At 38.3% G+C, this 16,978-nt stretch overlaps 1 protein-coding gene and 1 pseudogene across 8 annotated transcripts in view; both read right to left on the bottom strand.

The window, feature by feature from the left end:
* LOC308637107 (uncharacterized protein) overlaps positions 1 to 8,099 on the bottom strand; it is a 55,935-nt gene extending 47,836 nt beyond the window's left edge. For 4 of the 7 annotated variants that reach the window (XM_081273233.1, XM_081273240.1, XM_081273237.1 and 1 more), the window contains exons 1-2: positions 7,906 to 8,099; positions 5,970 to 6,123 (exon numbers count right to left, since the gene is read on the bottom strand). The gene's annotated coding sequence lies outside the window, so the exon portion shown is untranslated. The other 3 variants (XM_081273236.1, XM_081273234.1, XM_081273239.1) reach the window with 3 other exon arrangements.
* A 2,343-nt stretch (positions 8,100 to 10,442) lies between these two features.
* LOC308637859 (high mobility group protein B3-like) lies at positions 10,443 to 11,149 on the bottom strand (annotated as a pseudogene). The gene is made up of 2 exons: positions 11,073 to 11,149; positions 10,443 to 10,905 (listed from the first exon to the last, which is right to left on the bottom strand). The product of its transcript is annotated as a high mobility group protein B3-like (transcript).
* Between the last annotated feature and the right edge of the window lie 5,829 nt (positions 11,150 to 16,978).

Raw genomic sequence — 16,978 nt, forward strand, 5'->3', positions numbered from 1 at the left:
AAAAGAAGTATAAATTATACAATAAAACAGATTAAATGAAATCATATAAAAATTTCAATTAAGACCAAACAAAAAGGGGAAAACAAAAGCAAGTGGAACAAATGGAACAAAATAATTTAATTAGAAAGATGGTAGACATTATCTAACTACATAAAAAATTAGAAGGGTAGCCCTGTGCCCATGGCATACGCCTGTAATCCCAGCTACCTGGGAGGCTGGGGCAGGAGCATAGCAAGTTCAAGGTCAGCCTCAGCAAATTAGCAAGGTTCTAAGCGACTTAGTGAGATCCTGTCTCAAAAAAAAATCACAATATAAAAAGGCTGGGGATGTGGCTCAGTGGGTAAATGTCACTGGATTTAATCAATAGTACAAAAAATTACAAGGGTAAAATGTCTGAATACACATTTAAAAAAAATGTCTGAATACACCAATTAAAAGATAAGATTAGCAGAGAAGATGAGAAATCAAGACCTAATTATATGTGTCCACAAAAAAGCCCCACTTTAAACATAAACAGTTAAAAAAAAAAAAAGGCATGCATCAAAATTGGAGATAAAAGTTATACCAAAGAAAATACCAGGAGAAAGTTGACTGAAATACTGTAGTTGCATTGGCACATGCCTGTAATCCCAGTTATGTGGGAGGCTGAGGCAAGAGGATCACAAGTTGAAGGCCAGCCTTTGCGATTTAGTGAGAGCCTGTCTCAAAAAATAAAAATGGGGCTGGGGTTGTGGCTCAGTGGTAGAGTGCTTGCCTGGCATGCACGAGGCACTGGGTTCCATCCTTAGCACCACATAAATGTAAAATAAAGATATTGTCTCCACCTAAAACTAAAAAAAATATATTAAAAAAAATTAAAAATAAAAATGGCTGGGAATATAGCTCAATTGTAAAGGGCCCTGAGTTCAATCCCAAGTACCACAAAAGAATTGGGAATGGGAATGGGAGTAACATCAACAAAAATGAAATAAGAGGGAACTCTGAGTCTGGCCCTGGCTAATGGTAAAGCACCCTGGTACCAACAACAACAACAAAAATCCTGTCAGAATTAACTTTACAGAACTCTGGGAGACAAAATTTATACCAAAGAAAATACCAGGAGAAAGCTGACTGAAATACTATAGAAGATCTAGGTGCCATTTTAACTAACCTATTCAGAATTCATAAAAATGACAAAAAGTCTAAGACATTAGAAAGAATTCAAACAAAGCTGTGTAAGGGCCTAACCAAGAAAACTTCTTCGATTTATTGAAGTTCATAAAGTGAACTAAATGAGTAAATGCCATTTTCGGACAGGGAGTGGGGGGGGTGGGGGTTACTGGGGACTGAACCCAGGAGAGCTTAACCACTGAGCCATATCCCCAACACTTTGTATTTTATTATTTTGAGACAGAGTCTCACCAAGTTGCTTAGGACCTCACTAAGTTCCTGAAGCTGGCCTTGAACTTACACTCCTTTTGCCTCAGTCTATAAAGTCAGTGGGATTACAGGTGTCTGCTTCCTGCACTCAACTTTTAAAAATTGGAAAAGTCAGGTTGGCAAAGATACCCATTTTCCCAATATTATCTTCAAGATTAATGCCAATCATAATTACCAAAAAAATTGTAAGTCAACTTGTCAAGCCAACCCTCAAATTTATTTAAGATGAAAGGGCTGGAGAAAATGAGATGAAAAAGAACAAGGTTAGGGGCTGGGGATGTGGCTCAAGCAGTAACGCACTCGCCTGGCATGCACGGGACGCTGGGTTCAATCCTCAGCACCACATACAAATAAAATGAAGATGTTGTGTCCACCGAAAACTGAAAAATAAATATTAAAAAAAATAATTCTCTCTCTCTCTCTCTCAAAAAAAAAAAAAGGTTAGAAAGCTACAAATGTTTCCTTAAATTTGAAAACCTAAAAAGAACTGGTCTGGGTTATCACTCAGTGGTAGAGCACATGCCTGGCATGTGAGAGACACTGGGTTCAATCCTCATAAAAATAAAGGTATTATGTCCATGTACAACTAAAAAACTAAAAATAAAAACTAATAAATTTTAAAAAGTAATTAAAAGGAATATGGAAGGAACAAGGTGGTAGAGACATTAACAGAATAAACACTAGACTTCTCTTTGTCCTTGTTTTTTTTTTTAGTTATAGATGGGCACAATACCTTTATTTTATTTATTTATGTGGTGCTTAGGATATCAAAACCAGTGCCCACACATGTGAGACAAGCGCTCTACCACTGAGCCACAATCCCAGAGCCCTCTCTTTGCTTTTTATGTTTGTTATATATTTATATATATTTATATATATATACACACACACATACATACACTTGGCTTTTATATATTTGACTTTTTTTTTAAAAGAGAGAGAGAAAATTTTTTTAATATTTATTTTTCAGTTTTCGGCAGACACAACATCTTTGTATGTGGTGCTGAGGATCGAACCCAGCACAGCGCGCATGCCAGGCAAGCGCGCTACCGCTTGAGCCACATCCCCAGCCCTTTATTTGACTTTCTAACCATGTAAATATTTTATATAATTATAAAACAAAAGCTATACCTAAAAATCAAAAGAAAAGTAAAACAAAGTGAATCATTTATCAGTTTGTAGCTTAACCAAAGAGAAATTACTTCTAGTTATTTTAAAGCACAGTAATTGGACTATACTTCCTTAGAGGGATCTACCCTTAAAACAATGGACCTATAAAGAAATGTGAGCCAGGTGCGGTGACACAGGAGGCTGAGATAGGAGAATCACAAGTTCAAAGCCAGCCTCAGCAATTTAGCAAGGCCCTAAGCAATTTAGTGAGACTCTGTCTCTAAATAAAATACAAAAAAGTGGCTGGGGATGTGGATTAGTGGTTGAGTACCATTTTAACTAACCTACTCAGGTTTAATTCAATCCCTAATACCAATTTTTAAAAAAAGTGAAATTATTTTTAGTAGGAATGTTAAGTACTGATAAAGTTGTTCTGAAACTTTATTTTTTTGTACCAGGGAGTGAACCCAGAGGCGCTTAACTGCTGTCACATCGCAGCCCTTTTAAATTTTTTTTTTTAATTTTGAGATAGTGTCTCGCTAAGTTGCTGAGGGCCTTGCTAAATTGCTGAGGCTGGCTTTGAATTTGCAATCCTCCTGCCTGATTCTCTGGAGCTGCTGGGATTATAGGCATTCCCCACTAAGCCTGGCCTGAAACTATCTATTTATATATACATATATAGATGGATAGGTAAGCAAATAAAAGATGCAAAAACAATACTAAAGCTAATATCCTCTAATTCTAAATTTTAAATACTAGAAAGAACAGTATGAACTCATGTCTGTTTTGTTAAGAATATATTTCCTGCTATAAGATTAATGAACCCATGACAAGTGAAAGAAGCCTGTCCAAAAAGGTTACATATTGTCTGACTTCATGCATTATAAAATGCCTGGAATATACTAAAAAATGTAAAGGGGCAGAAGGCAGATTATGGTTGATTAGGCTGGGTGGGAATGAGGGAATATTATGGGAATAACTGCTAATGAATACAATGTCTCTTTTAGCAGGAACAAAAAAATGTTCTAAAATTTTATTGTGGTGATAGTTTCACAGCCCTGTGTGTGTGTGGGTGTATGTATATATATATATACATACACCCACACACACACACACACACACATATATAAACACATACACATACACACACACGTATATTTTTAAATGGAATTGTATACCTCATTTATTTAGGTACTGGAAACTGAAACCAAGGGAGCTCTACTACTGAGCTACAACCTCAGCTAGCTTGCTTGCTTATTTATCTATCTATCTATCTATTTATTTATTTACACTGCAGATTGAACTCAGGGACACTCAACCCCTGAGCCACATCCCCAGCCCTATTTTGTATTTGATTTAGAGACAGGGTCTCACTGAGTTGCTTAGCACCTCACTTTTGCTGAGGCTGAATTTGAACTTATGATCATCCTGCCTCAGCCTCCCAAGCCGCTGGGATCATAGGCATGCCACACTGTGCCCCACTTTTATTTTTTTTATATTGATTTTTTTAAAAAATGACAGTGGAATGCATTACAATTTTTGTTACACATACATACCACAATTTTTCTTATCTCTATTTGTATATAAAGTGTATTGACACTGAATTCGTGTCTTCATACTTATACTTTGGATAATGATATCTATCACATTCCACCATCCTTGCTAATCCCCTGACCCCTCTTCTTTCCCTCCCACCCCTCTGCCCTATCTAGAATTCATCTATTCCCACTTTTATTTTTCATTTTGAGACAGAGTCTTGGAATTGTCTACTTTAAATGGATAAAATGTTATTAATTAATGTTATTATTTAATGTTATTAAATATTCTGAATTGAACTGTTAAAAAAAGAAATATTTCTTAGCTCTGCTCACACAAGCACACAAAAATTAGAAATAATAGTAAATATGCACTACAACTGTGGGTTTTTAAATTTTCTTTCTTTTCTTTTTCTTTTCTTTTCTTTTTTTTTTAGTTCTGGAAAAAAAAGACACAATACCTTCATTTTATTTATTCTTTTGTTGTTGTTGTTGTTGTTTAAAGTGGTGTTGAGGAGTGAACCCAGTGCCTCACACATGCCAGGCAAGTGGTCTATCACTGAGCAACAACCCCAGCCCTTTAACTATGGTCTTAAAATACCATTTCCCACTAAAAGAAATCAAGGTACCACACAAAAAACTGATTTCATGCCTCGGGCAGGAAATGTTCCAAATGATCCAGAGTATCCTGTCATAACAGAAATGTAGGACACTGGGCTGGAGTTGTAGTTCAGTGGTATAGCACTTGCCTAGCATGTTTGAGGCACTTGGTTCAATTCTCAGCAGTGCAAATAAATAAAATAAAGGTACACTGACAACTAAAAATATATATGTGTGTGTATGTGTGTATCAAAAAGAAAAGAAATGCAGGACACTATCAAAGACTCCTGGGGATGTGTTCAAAGGACTCAGAAGCCATCTTGAAGAGTGAACAAAGATGAGGAATTTGAGCTCCAAAACAAAAGTAACTGTGGGGCTGGGGTTATGGCTCAGCAGTACAGCACTTGCCTTGCATGTATGAGGCACTGGGCTTGATCCTCAGCACTGCATAAAAATAAATAAACAAAATAAAGGTATTGTGTCCACCTACAATATATATATATATATATATATATATATATATATATATATATATATGTATATGAAAATAGCTGTAAATATTTGAAACCACATAAAAGATGTTAAAATTGATGAATATATAATGGTAATAATAAGACTAAGAGATGAGAGGAACCAATTCAATATCCCAAAACCCTACAAATAGAAAGAATCCATTTATTCTCTCTTGCACATATAGTAAAGAAAAGTGAGTAAAAGCTGATGAAGGAAATTTATTTCTTAGGAAATTTTTCTGACAAGTAAATGAACCAGGAAAGACAATTCCAATATCCCTGGTTTATTGCAATAGTTTCCTAACTGGTCTTTCTGCTTCTTGCCTTTCTCCCTCTCTACCCCTTCTTCATTCTTTCTCTAGTAGTCCATTCTCAACAGAGCAGACAAAGCACTACTCATGAAGTGTAAACAGATAATGCTATCACTCCCATGCACAACTCTCCAACACCTTCCCATCAAAGCTAAAATCACTACTACGTTCCATAAGCCAAACCTAATCTGCCCTCCTCTCCACTTAGATTTCATCTCTCTTTTCCCATAACTCTCCCCCCTTCATTTGCTTTATTTCAACCACAAGCATGTTGCCACCTAAGGATTTTTATAACTCTTATTCCCTCTGCATGTGATAACCTTTCTACAGTTATACACATAACTTCATTTTACTTAAGATGCTTTTTCTGACTGCCCCATCTAAAACTCTAATTCCCATCTCTAATTCTAAATATGCTCCCACATTATATTTTCTCTTACCATTTTTCACCATTTAATAAATTTTATATTTAACTTACTTACCTTGTTTATTATCTGGCCCACAACAGTGTAAGTACCATGATATCAGGAGGTTTGTCTCTTGTTCACGCCTATATCTCAAGCACCTAGGATTTGTGCCTGCTACAGCATTCAATACATGGTGAGTGTATGAATACTCCTTAATACAAGAACAACTCTGGAAAAGAAATTTGAAGAGAACACTATTTCAGAAAACATATAATTCATACACACACAAAAATAATTTTTAAAAATGCTTGACTTCGATAGTAATCGAATGTCTGAAAATTAAATTTCTATAGCAAAATAAAATTGTAACCACGAGGTTAACAAAGAGTACTATCATTTATAATATCTATTATTATCATGGGTGTGGGGACACAGGTAGTCTTGTACTATGACAATAATAATGCATATTATTGGACTCTTACATTGGGAATAATTGGAGAGATTTAGGAATTCTTTGGGACATATATTTTGATATATTAATTCCACTTCTAGGAGCCTACCCACCCCCTCAAAAAACAAAATAATGAATAAAAAAGAGCACTGGGCTGGGGTTGTGGCTCAGCCTAAGCGTGCTTGCCTAGCACATGTGAGGCCCTGGGTTCAATCCTCAGCACCACATAAAAACAAATAGACAAAATAAAGGTATTGTGTACAACTGAAAAATAAATATTTAAAAAAAAAGAGCACTATGAAGCTGGGTGCCATGGCCCATGCCTGTAATCCTAGGGGCTCCAGAGCCTGAAGCAGGAGGATCCCAAGTTCCAAGCCAGCCTCAGCAACAGCGGGGCTCAGTGAGACCCTATCTAAATAACATTCAAAAAAGGGCTGGGGATGTAGCTTAGTGGTTGAGTGCCCCTGAGTTTACTGGTACAAAAAAAAAAAGAAAAGAAAAGAAAGAAAGAAAAAAGAAAACCAGTATGAAATGTGCCAAATAGTTCCTAATAAGCAAAGTGTTGATAACACTTTGTAAGAAGTTAAAAGATCCAAACTACCCAACAGGAATACATGTATTGAAAGTATTAAAAAAAAAAAAACTAAAATGAGGGCATAAATTTGTAGTAGTTTAAATGTAAAGATACTAATTATGTATTGTTAAATGAGAAAGTAGGCTATAGAATATGTGTTAAGTGTGCTTACAATATTTAAGTCATTATGCACATATGTAAAAAGAGAAATGCATTCCTATGTATTCACAAAGGGTAGGGCAAAAAGATGGTTAATAAATGTTGGCAGTGGTAGTAAAGCTGGTAGAATTATGACTGATTTTTGTTCTCTGAGGTTTTCTGTATTTTGCGATTTGGGGAGTGGAGGGGAGTTAGGAAAATGAATTTCGCACGTACATAAATCTCCTAATATATGAAAACAGGCTAAAAATAAGAAAATATTCAAGTGTTGGGGCTATTGATGTTTCATAGAGAAACACACTTCCAATCACCAAAACGAAAGAAATGCAGCACCGGTTCAGTCTCATCTACCCACAAAACCCGACCCTACCTTCCATCCTCGCAGTATCTCATTCACTCTCGATCCCAGTCACGCATGTTCGCAGCCACGATCACAACGAAACATAAAAGGGAAAGCGCAATGCCAATCACAGCACGCCATGCGGTCACGGTCCTTCACACGCCACTGCCACGGTCCCAGGAAACCAACCGCACAGGCATCGCCCCTCACCGCATTCCTCTTCCAACGACATCTGCGCGGGTCCGCAGGCCCCTACTCCCACCCAGCACAAAGAGTCCCAGGCTCCATGGTTTCCGAGGACTCACCACCCAGCCCACTGACACAGGCCGCGAGTCCACTCTCCAGCGCCGCCCAAGTGGCGCGGCCCGCGAGGGCTACGATAGGGGAGCCACCTAGGTCGGCGGTGGCTGTGGCGGTGGCAGAGGGCAACATTAGCCCAGATCCGTTAGATACGGGGTAACACTTCCCAGAGGACCCCGCGGCTCACCCCGGCAGGACAGGTCTTCCTATTTACAAGCTGTATGAATACAAACGGCGGCTTTTAAGGGCACGCGGCTCCGCGCCAGAGGATCATCTTGAGGTTTTGTGGGAGCTGCCTCCCTTGAAACCCATTCTTAAGAGCCTGGGAGCGCAACTTGATACTGAGAAGAATCTGAAGAGGTCCGCCGCTTTCTTACTGAGGACTACAGCTCCCAGAAACCTTCGCGGCACAACACTAGTTTCTGTAAAAAGGCACTTCCTTTTTACGTCGGCTGGATCGGCCGATTGGAGGCGTTACGCTATCTGGTCCGTGAGTGCCCCGCAGTTCAGTCAGTTTAGTTCCGTCTGGTGGGGGCTCCGCCCTAGACTGATACGCTCCTTTGAGGTGAAGGGGGAAAGATTAAGGGTACTTGGAGGCCCGGTCGGTCTGAGCGTCAAGCTTCCAGCGGCACTATGAAGAAGTGATGTAATATGACTGTGTTTGTGTAAAACTTCGGCCACGGAATTTGGGGTTTGGTGAATTTTGAGATTGTGTGTATTTACAATCATATGTGTGACGCAATGGTCGCGTCACTGACCTGCAACATGGTCGGAAACGGTATTTTGTTTTCTTTTTCTGTCCCGCGATCCCGGTGCTGGAGATTGAACCCAGGGCCTCACACAATGGTAGGCATGCGCTCTACCGCTGAACTACATTCCTAGTCCTTTGTAGTTTTATTTTTACCCAGGATCTTACTAATTTGCCCAAGCTGGCCTCGAACTTGTGATCCTCCTGCCCCAGCTTTCTCAGTAGCTGGTATTACAGGCGTGCTCCACCTAACTCGGCTGAAATGATATACTTTGGTCTATTCTTTCCGAAATTCTGGATTGTATCGGTGACAGTGTTACTGGACTGATGACCTGAAATTATGCATGATTAATGGAGTAGTGTCACCAGACTATTTGGATTCTAAACAAACTCAGCCATTTACCAGCAGTGTGACTTTGAACTAACTGGTTAAATTCTCTGCCTTTGTTCTCAATAGTCTTAATTAAGAGAAAATAGTAACTCCCTCAAAGGATTTCAGTGAGAATTGAAAGGGTTCATTCGGGTAAAGCTGTTTCCAAGAGTGACAGTTCAAGTATAACAGTTTTTATCTGAGGCCAAAGATTTATAGATCTCATCAGGAGTTTAGATCAAATCAGAAGTTTAGACCTTAGTCAAAACGCAAAGTAGGCTCTTTGGGAAGAAAAGAGGCTCAAATATCAGGAATTCTCATTTGCCCCAATCGAGATTCTACACTGGAACTCCTACATAAGCCTATTGAACTTTAGAACATACAGTACTTCCAGTCCAAAGTGCTCCTCAGTATGCTGCTGTGAACTTGGGGAAGAATGGAGTCCCACAGAGGAGAGAGCCTGACCTTTCTCTTTCACAATAAGGAACAAAATTGTTTTAATCTCTCTTTTAATGCAGGTGGTTGGATGTGGAGCACACCCTCTGAGTTGTTCTGTGGGACAGTTATAAGTGAAGGCCTGGTGTCTCATGACTCCTACTTCCTTTCTCAGCTCTGCTTTTCTCCAAGAAAAGTGTTAGTGTTTCCTCTTTTTCTGTTTCATTTTTAAAATTAAATTAATACTATTAAGACCTGCTTGTATTTCAGGACATAACACTTCCTATATTTTTAAAAATGTAATATTGTTTATTTAACTTCAAAAACATTTCAGCATTCTAAACATATAAAAAATAACATAACATTGCAAATTGCATTTAAATACAGAAGATTCTTGAACTTTCATTGATGCAGTGGCTCTTTGCTTTGCTGACAATGAAGAGTTTGTTTGAAAACAAAGTTTAAAATCTACTGTACTTAACTAAAAAAATTTTAAATACTTCTCATGCCAGCTGACCCCCTCCCTTTTCTACAATTAACAAAGGCAGCAGAATGCTATATCATTATATACAAAAACAAGACAACCTGAAGCTAAATGGATGCCCACCACAGTGTCAACAGGTCCTGCCTCACAGTGCACATCCTGAGCTACGGACCCTCCAAAAGGCATCTTCCCGCACAGCCTCAACGCTAGGCAAGGAGCATGAAGAGTTTGTCTTGGTTGTTTTGTTCTTTTTACAGACTAACTGGTGTGACGTACAGTTCATAACTGAGAACTTCTAACCAATAACCATATACTTAACACCACCTTACAAATTTTTTTTAAAAGTGCCAGAAACATCTTCAAATGCCTTGTCACACCAACAGCAAAATGCATAGAGTGAGGAGAACCCGAGAGTGCCTTTTCATTTTAAAAATGTTTGGAAATATGTACAACTTTGATACAGTTTTAGGGTGCTCTGGACACCCAGGGCCACTTCATGTAAACCACCGACAATTTCCAGAGCACTTTGAGAGACTACAATATGATCGTGATCAAATTCTGTAATTAAACCTAATGAGGGTAACAGACACATCTCACATAAATATGTCAATCACGGTGCTCCCCTACTCTAAGGTATTCACAAGAAGATGGATAAACAGTTTTTTATTCATCCTCCTTCTCCTCCTCTTAACTTTTTTTCCAGACAACTTTAGCAGGACCCTTTCAGCCATCAAACTTTCCTTTAGACTTTGTAGTCAGCAACATCCTTCTCGTATTTCTCCTTCAGGTTTGCGGCCTTAATGATGTATGGCTACTTTTCGCACTTAAGTTATTCCACATATCACCCAGCATTTTTGCCACATCTCCAATGGGGATACCAAGACTTGTGGACTTGATCTTGGGGCGGAAATCTGAACAGAACAAGAAGAATCCAGATGGTGGTCTTTTGGGGGCATTAGGGTCCTTTTTCTTCTTGCCTCCCTTAGCTGGTTCATAATCCTTCATTTCCCGATTATAGCATACTTTATCCACCTTTGCCATTTCATCAAATTTAGATTTCTCTTTCCCAGACATTGTCTTCCACCTCTCAGAGTACTACTTGGAAAATTCTACAACATTAACAGAAACTTCTGGATTTTTCTTCTTTTTTTTTTTCAAAACTTTTTAAAGTTCTGGTTGGACACAATACCTTTATTTTATTTATTTTTATGTGGTGTTGAGGATCAAACCCAGTGCCTCGCGAGGGCTAGGCCAGCGCTCAACCGCTGAGCCACAACCCCAGCCCCCATGGGTTTTTTCTTACGTTTTTCTTCTTACGTTCTTCTCAAAATCTGCACAAAGAAGTCATAAGCAGACATCTTGCCCTTTGGTTTCTTGGGGTCACCTTTAGCCATCCTGACTAGTCTGGGCAGCACAGCACACAATGGATAGCTCAGCGCTCCCCAGCCTCATGCTAGCTGTCTCCCTGAGAGCCGCCTGACATTTCCTATATTTTAAAACTTGGGGCAGATAGTGATTCATTTAGAAGTTTGTTCCCTGTCCTTCCTATACCCAGTTTGCTGTGGGCACTGTTCTTAAGCTTAGGAACATTCCTTCTGGTATATCATAGTTTATACAAACAAACCTGATGTTTCAGATTCCATTTTTTTTTAAATTGTCTTAAATCATATTTTATGGCCGGGCACAGTGATACATGCCTGTAATCTGGGCGATTCCACAGACAGAAGCAGGAGGATCACAAGTTCAAAGCCAGCCCCAGCAACTTATCGAGGCCCTAAGCAACTTAGCAAAACCCTGTCTCAAAACATAAAAAGGACTAGGGATATGGCTTAGTGGTTAAGCACCCTGGGTTCAATCCCTGGTATCAAAAAATAAAAGTCATACTTTATGGAATTTCCCTTGAATATATATGTTTCAGCATATGTACATTATTTCCATAGTCTCATTTCTGAAAATGGATTCTTTAGCTCAAATATTAGAAATCTAGGAAAGTCAAAGCCTTGTGTCAGGAGATTTTAGAGGCATTTAAAAGTAAAGTAGACACATTTGCTTTCTGAAATTATTATAGCCCAGTAAGAAAATGAAATGTAAATACCCTGGAAATTTACTCCAAATCCACGAGAGTAAAAGTTTATTTTGCTTCAACTACTATTTGAAGACCTGTCGGGAGCTGCTCTGGATGCAGATGACCTTCAATTCCTGATGCTGGGGGTTCTGATGAATTACTACATTTCGTAGTGACTTGGGCATTGTCCCAGCTCTGATAGCAAGGCATACGCGTGCCCACTGGGGTTGAGCTACACTCACCTATTCCTTTGTAATCCTACCCCTTGCCTCATTTGAATGGCTTCTCCCCAATAATAAAAAAAAGGGTTCATCACGTGCTCTGTCTTTTTTTCACAGACCCCTAAGGTCAGAGGAGCCATCACAAGACCCAGTAGAACAGTACCCCACTTCCAAAAGATAGTGTTTCTGAACTAGATGTTCACCTGAGTCCTTAGTTGGGAGAGCCCTATACCCAGGACACCATAAAAAAAAGTCCAAAAGTGGTTGGGGTTGTGGCTCTGTGGTAGAGTGCTTGCCTAGCATGTGTGAGGCACTGGGTGCAATTCTCAGCACCAAATATAATTAAATGAATAAAATAATGTCCATCAACATCTAAAAATAAGTTTAAAAAAGTCCAAGAGTCAGAAGCTTAAACTTCATTTTCCCAACAAGCTTCTTCAAGGATTATTTTTGTTCATTGTTCTCTAGAAATTCAGTGGGTTTAACTGGATTAAGATGGGGGAAAGCAAAGTGCTATGGGAAACAAGAATATCCTCACTCCTGAGGTGCTTTTTGTCTATGGGTGGTAAATAGAAGCAAAGCTATTATCTTTCTAATTTTATTACTGCATTTCCTCTTTATACTGCTCTATTTCATGAACATAAGCTTAATCCTTTCTTAATTCTAGTGGTGGAATACAATTTTCTTCTCTATATATAACTGATTCTTCTATTATACCTTTATTTTTCCTACCATTCCTATTTTTAAAAAACATTTTTTAGTTGCAGCCCAGAATGGTGGCGCACATGCATGTAATCCCAGTGGCTTGGGATTAACAACAAAAGCAAGGTGCTAAGCAACTCAGTGAGATCCTGTCTCTAAAATATAATTCACAAGAGGGCTGGGGATGTGGCTAGGTGGTATAATGCCCCTGAGTTCAGTCCTTGCTACCAAAAAAAAATTTTTTTTAGTTGTAGATGGACAAATTACGTTTATTTTATTTATTTATTTTTATGTTCTGTTGAGGATTGAACCCAGGCCTTACATGTGCTAGGCAAGTGCTCTACCACTGAGCCACAACCCCTGCCATTCCTATTTTATGAAGAAGGTGGTATACTATATACACTCTTTTGGACCTTCCTTTCTTTTCACATTAGTAATACATCCTGAAGTTCTTTGCACATAAGTAGATAGAATATCCCCTTCTAATAAAAAATAAGTGAAAAATATTCCATTGTAGAGATATGTCATAGTTTATTTAAATGTTCCCTTATTAGTGAATACGTGGGTTATTTTTAAGATTTCTCCAATTCTTTAAAACCATTCCATAGCTGTTACTATGGTGATTCTTTGTTCTCTTCCAGGTAGCCTCTCATCCTTTAGAAGACTAAACATGGCTTCTTCATGTGATAACAGTGGCAGGGGGATCACAAGTTCAAGGCCAGCCCCAACAAGCTATCGAGGTCCTAAGCAATATAGCAAGAAAAATAAAAAGGGTTGAGGACTTAGCTCAGTGGTAAAATACCCCTGGGTTCAATTCCTAGAAAAAAAAAGGGGGGGGTGCTAAAAGGCTTAATTCATTGGAACCCATTAGCATATCAATGCATTATACTCAGAATGTGTTACTGTTAATTTTCACAACATTATTTGGGCAAAATTGTATTCACTTCTCTGGGTTATATACTAAGAGTAGGATTACTATATCATATGGCCACATGTCAAATTTCACTAGATACTGTCTAACAGTGTCCCAGAATAGTTCTACCAAGTAAAATTCCTATTAATAGTGTATGAGGATTCTGGTACCCTATATGGTTGCTAACATCTGATATTATCCTTTTTGCATATGTGATGGTTATGTGGTATTATTACAAGTTGGGTTTTTTAAAATATTTATTTATTAGTTTTAGGTAGACACAATATCTTTATTTTACATTTATGTAGTGCTGAGGATTGAACCCTAGGCGAGCACTCTGCCACTGAGCAGTTGGTTTTAATTTGCATGCCCTTGATTAGCTTTACATAGTTTTATCATTAAGTACTTTTAAATTTTTGCTCATTTACCTAGTGGGTAACTTTTTAAAATATATTTTTAAATATATACATATATATATATATATATATATATATTAGTTGTATGTTGCCACAATACCTCTATTTTATTTTTTTTTAAAGAGAGAGAGAGAGAGTTTTTTTTAATATTTATTTTTTAGTTTTCAGCAGACACAACATCTTTGTTTGTATGTGCTGCTGAGGATCGAACCCGGGCTGCACGCATGCCAGGTGAGCCCGCTACCACTTGAGCCACATCCCCAGCCCCCTCTATTTTATTTTTATGTGGTGCTGAAGACAGAATCTAGTGCCTCACATGCCAGGCGAGCACTCTACCTCTGAGCCACAACCCCAACCCTTAAATATATTTTTAATTTGTTCTAATTAGCTATACATGACAGTGGAATGCGTTTTGACACATGATACATAAATGGAGTATGACTTCTCATTTGTATGGTTGTACATGATTTAGTTACGCAGGTCATGTAATCATATATGAACCTAGGGTAATAATGTCTGATTCATTCTACTATCATTCCTACCCCCATATCTCCTCCCCTGCCCTTCATTTCTGTCTAGTCCAAAATACCTTTATTCTCCTCCCCCCATTGTGAATTAGCAGGCACATATCAAAGAAAACATTCAGCCTTTGATTCTTTGGGATTGGCTTATTTGTCCAGTTCCATCCATTTACCAGAAAATGCCACAATTTCATTCTTCTTTAAGGCTGAGTAGTATTCCATTGTGTATATGTACCACAGTGTTGATCCATTCATCTATTGAAGGGCACCTAGGTTGTTTCCATAGTTTAAGCTATTGTGAATTGAGCTGCTATAAACATTGATGTGGTTGTGTCACTGTAGTATGGTAGTATGATGATTTTTAGTCCTTTGGGTATAAATCTAGGAGTGGGATGACTAGGTCAAATGGTAGTTCCATTCCAAGATTTAGAAATCTCCATACTGCACCAATTTGGAGTCCCACCAGCAATGTATGAGTATCTTGTGGGTAACTTTTCTTATTGATTTATATGAGTTTTTTAAAGATTCTGGGTGAGTATCCTCTGAGATATATATACTGTGAATATATTCTCCCTCTTTGAAAATTGCTTTTTCAGTCTTTTAATGGTGTCTTTTTTGGTACTGGGGATCAAATCCAGGGTCTCTCTCATGGTAGGCCAGTACTCTACCACTGAGCTATATCCCCAAGCTGTCTTTTGCATGTGCATGCGAAAAACTGAGGCTTGGACCCAGGGGCACTTTACCACTGAGATACATTCCCAGTCCTTTTTCTAAAGTGTTCAGATGGTCTTGTTAGGTTGTTGAGAGTTTTGCTAAGTTTCTAAGGCTAGTCTAGAAGTTGCACTTCTTCCTCAGCCTCCCATGTCACTGGGTTCACAGGTATGTGCCCCAGGTGTCTTAATGGTGTCTTTTGATGATGAGAATATCTTAGTTTTATTATGGTCCAATTCACTAACCTTTCCTATATTTACTGATTTTATCTCCTGTTTAATAAATCTTTTGCATTTTCCATATCATAAAGATTGCCTAACTTATCTCTTAAAATCATATCTGCAATCTATCTGAAATTAAATTTTTCTAAATTGTGTGAGGTAGGGATCAATATATAATTTTTTTTATTTGGATATTCATTGAAAAGTTCACCATTTATTTACCTCAAAGTTGTCTGTGTCATAAATCCAGTAACCATACTAATTAAGCAGAATTCTAAGAAAAGTTCCATGATCTGCATATAGTTATATTACATAACAAAAAGGCTACCAATGGATGGACTTATGATAAGGAGATTATTTGAGTCAGCCTAACCTAATTACATGAACTTTTTAGAAGTAAAAATCATCCCTGGCTGGGCTGGGGCTATAGCTCAGTGGCAGAGTGCTTGTCTAGCTTGTGTGAGGCACTGGGTTCAATCCTCAGCACCACATAAAATAAATAAATAAAATAAAGGCATGCTGTCCATCTACAACTATTAAAAAAAATCATCCCTGGCGATGGCAAAAGAGAATTCAGAGATGTGAAGCATAGGGAGACTTGACACAGTGTGCTGTCTTGAAGATGAAAGGGTCTCAGAGAAAAGGACCTAAAAATGGCCTCTAGGAGCTGAGAGCAGCCTTTCAGCTGAAGGTGGACAAGAGACCTAGTCCTATAACCAAAAGAAAAGAAAATGTATTCTGTTGAGGGGAGGAGGGCTGGAGATGTGGCTCAGTAGTACAGTGCTTGCCTAGCATATGCTAGGGCCTAAATTCAATCCCCAGCACCAGAAAAAAAAAAAAAAAAAAAAAAAAATTCCTGCTGACTATCTCAGTGAGTGTGAAAGTACAGTCATCCTCCCAGGGGAGGCCTCCAGAGAGCCTCCAGATAAAAGCCTAGCCTGGCAGACAGCTTGATTTTAAGCTTTGTGAGACTGGAAGGAGAGAGACCAAACTCTGATCTACAGAACTCAAACTTTGTGGTGATTTGTTACACAGAAATAGAAAACAAATACACCATACAAGTGTTATCTGTTTCTGGATTCTCTATTGTTTCATTGGCTGGTTTGTGTACATTACACCAAATAGGTCATCTTATTTACTATGTTAAGTTCTCCAACTTTATCATTATTCTTAATTGCCTTCACTATTCTTAGTCCTCTGCTTTTCTATATGAATTCCAGAATAAGCTTCTCAATTTCTATAGGCATATACATATTTTTATTTTTTTCTTATACTGGAGAATGAAACCCTCTGCCATTGAACCCTTTTAATTTTTTTATTTTGAGACAGGGTCTCACTACATTGCTGAGGCTGGCCTCCAACTTGCAATCTTCCTGCTTCAGCCTACTGAGTTGAGTCTCTGAGATTATGGACATGCATCACTGCACCCAACTATGTATACATATTTTTAAAC

Source organism: Spermophilus citellus (genome assembly GCF_964194105.1).
Source record: "Spermophilus citellus genome assembly, chromosome: 18".
In the NCBI taxonomy this organism is placed as follows: domain Eukaryota; kingdom Metazoa; phylum Chordata; class Mammalia; order Rodentia; family Sciuridae; genus Spermophilus; species Spermophilus citellus.